The sequence below is a fragment of the Triticum dicoccoides genome, chromosome 2A (genome assembly GCF_002162155.2).
Source record: "Triticum dicoccoides isolate Atlit2015 ecotype Zavitan chromosome 2A, WEW_v2.0, whole genome shotgun sequence".
Classification (NCBI taxonomy): Eukaryota; Viridiplantae; Streptophyta; class Magnoliopsida; order Poales; family Poaceae; genus Triticum; species Triticum dicoccoides.
This window is the reverse complement of record NC_041382.1, coordinates 673,009,147-673,011,794: the sequence shown is the minus strand read 5'-3', so window position 1 is coordinate 673,011,794 and position 2,648 is coordinate 673,009,147.

Below are 2,648 nucleotides of genomic sequence, written 5' to 3'. Positions count from 1 at the left end.
AAAAAAAAATCTGACTTTTCCCATTCGTGGCTGGTCGGTTCTTCTTCGTCGTCTCATCAGCCCGTCGCTCTGTCGTTCCTCGCTCGGTGCCTCAGCCGCTCTGTGGTTGAAAGTTTACTTTTAGTATTATGCAAATGAAGTTATATATATATGGTCTTAGGACTTAGAGGGCCCATGTCATCGAGTTCGCCTAGGGCCTCCCGAAACACAGGGTCGGCCCTGCCTGTAAGCATCTTCACGAGCGACAATCATCCGCCGTCCTGCAACTATCAATGCGAGAACACGTACTCTTCTATAATTTTTGTAGGGCGAAGGCGTGGTGTCAGGGCTGGATGATTTTCTCGAACGTAAAGGGGCAACTTTCGCTAGCATGGACACCAACGGAGACAGGAAATTCCTTCTACAGTCTCTTATTGTAATTCCGTAGGAGCACCACATCGACATCCAAAAGGAGTTCTACTTTAAAGGCGACGGTAGAAGGGACTCCATGGCGGACCTTACAGCGGCTATCATAGACAGCTCCTATAATGGCAAGAAGGCAGAATTCCTGCCAGGATACCATGACTACAGGATACCATGACTACTAGGAGCGGAAAGCGTTTACTACTTCATTACACCTGACTTATGCAGACGTCTACGTGAGCTATGAAATGTACTGGAGGATCTTGACCATGAAAGACGGACTATGTCACCGTCGCTATCTGAATAATGGGGTCAGTGTCCAACCAGTCTTGAGGGAAGGGTTCCGCGTCGATTCACAACGAACAAGGGATCATCGATCATTGACAAGCAGGAAAAAAGTCATTCGTGTCCATCAGTTCGATGTCTATATTGAATTGGTATGTTAATTTAGTTTCAAGGACTAAATATTACTGTATTTGTATTAAGTTGGTGTGTTTGTCGTATTGTGGACAACCCTAAGCCTTGCTATTTGCATTAGGCTCTGGAAAAATCTATGATGTTTATGTACAAATGTGAATTTATCAACATTTTCGAAAAATAGACCGAGCGCTTTTCAATCTGCCTCATGCTTTCAAATGGGTCACGAAGATTTTGTGTTGTCATGGGCAGTAGCGGCAGTAGAATTGGGATAGGACCCAGGCAGCCTTCGGGGCACTGTAGCAACATGGTTGCTACATTTAAGAGCATCTCCACTCGTTCGGCTCCCAGGGGATAAAAATAGCGCCGCCCTGGCGGCGCGCCGGCTAAAATATCGGCTTGGGGGTGATCTGATTTCCAGCCGCCGCCCCAAGTGTTTATTTAGGCCCACTTTTCAGCCCATTTTTTGCGCCAGTTGGCCCACTATCGGCGCAAATTGACCAATTTCGGGCCGTATTCAGCGTGCTTCGGCGCAAATTGAACAGAAGCTACTTTTTATCACATAGTTCATCACAGAAAATTAATAAAAATCAAATAGTTTAACAAATAGTTCAATACAAATTATACAGTTCAACAAATAAAAACTCATGTTCCATCACATGTCGAGCTAGGCGTTGCCCTTGAGCCTCCATAGGTGCTCCATCAGATCCTGCTGCAGTTGTTGATGCACCAGTGGGTCTCAGATCTCCTGACGCATATTGAGGAAGGTAGTCCAGGTTGCCGATAGGTGGTGACAGGGCCGGCCCTGGGGCATGGGCAAAGGGGCGACGGCCCAGGGCCCAGGCCGGAGGGGGGCCCATGATATAGTACCCATATAGTATATCTCAGCAAAAAAATAGACAAGAAAAAAATTATGAGAGGAAGAAAACAAGATGGGCTCGGCCCATCGGATCACCTGGTAATGCGTAGCGAAGCGTCACGCACGCAAGTCAGCCGCTCGATGCACGCGTACGTGTGAGACAAATCAATCGGAATGTCTAGCTTTTCCTTTCTTCTCAAAAATAAAAAAAATCTGACTTTTCCCATTCGTCGCTGGTCGGTTCTTCCTCGTCGTCTCATCAGCCCGTCGCTCTGTCGTTCCTCGCTCGATGCCTCAGCCGCTCGTTGCCACCGCGGCACGCAACAATCCGATAACTCGGCCTTCCAGCAATACGGCAATACATATGTATGCGAACACAGGTCCTTACCCAATATCCATGTTCGGATATTCCTGATCCATTCGTCCATCCCCAATTTCAGTAGTTTCTTTAGTACGTATATTAAACTATTCATCAATGATTCATCCCATGAAGTATATAATTTTTGATGTATAATTTTCTAATTCAATCTTTCATAGTATGTATTCAACCTTCCTAATTTTTTGTCATTCTGTGTGCATGTCTAGGGTTTTAATCATCCGATCTATAAATTTCTAATTCGTTGTCTACTCTTTGCTTCGTAATATTAGGACATTAGCATGCCATGTTGCCTAAGAAGCATTTGTCGGGTGCTGAAAAAAGAAAAAAATACATCTGAAAATTCAACCACTAAAGGGTTCTTTGACAAAGTATTTTACATCTTCAAGTATTGTTGATGTCAGTGAAGAACATAGGCAAGGAACTAGTCCCTAGCATGAAAATTCAGATGTTAAGGTAAATGAAGATTGTGAAAGTATACAGAGGAGCAAATAAATTTATTTCCTATTTGAGGTAATCATGTCGTGTTTGTTTTATTTTGCATTGTCCAACAACTATTGTAGTCAAATTTCAAACTAAAGATGTGTGGTTGAA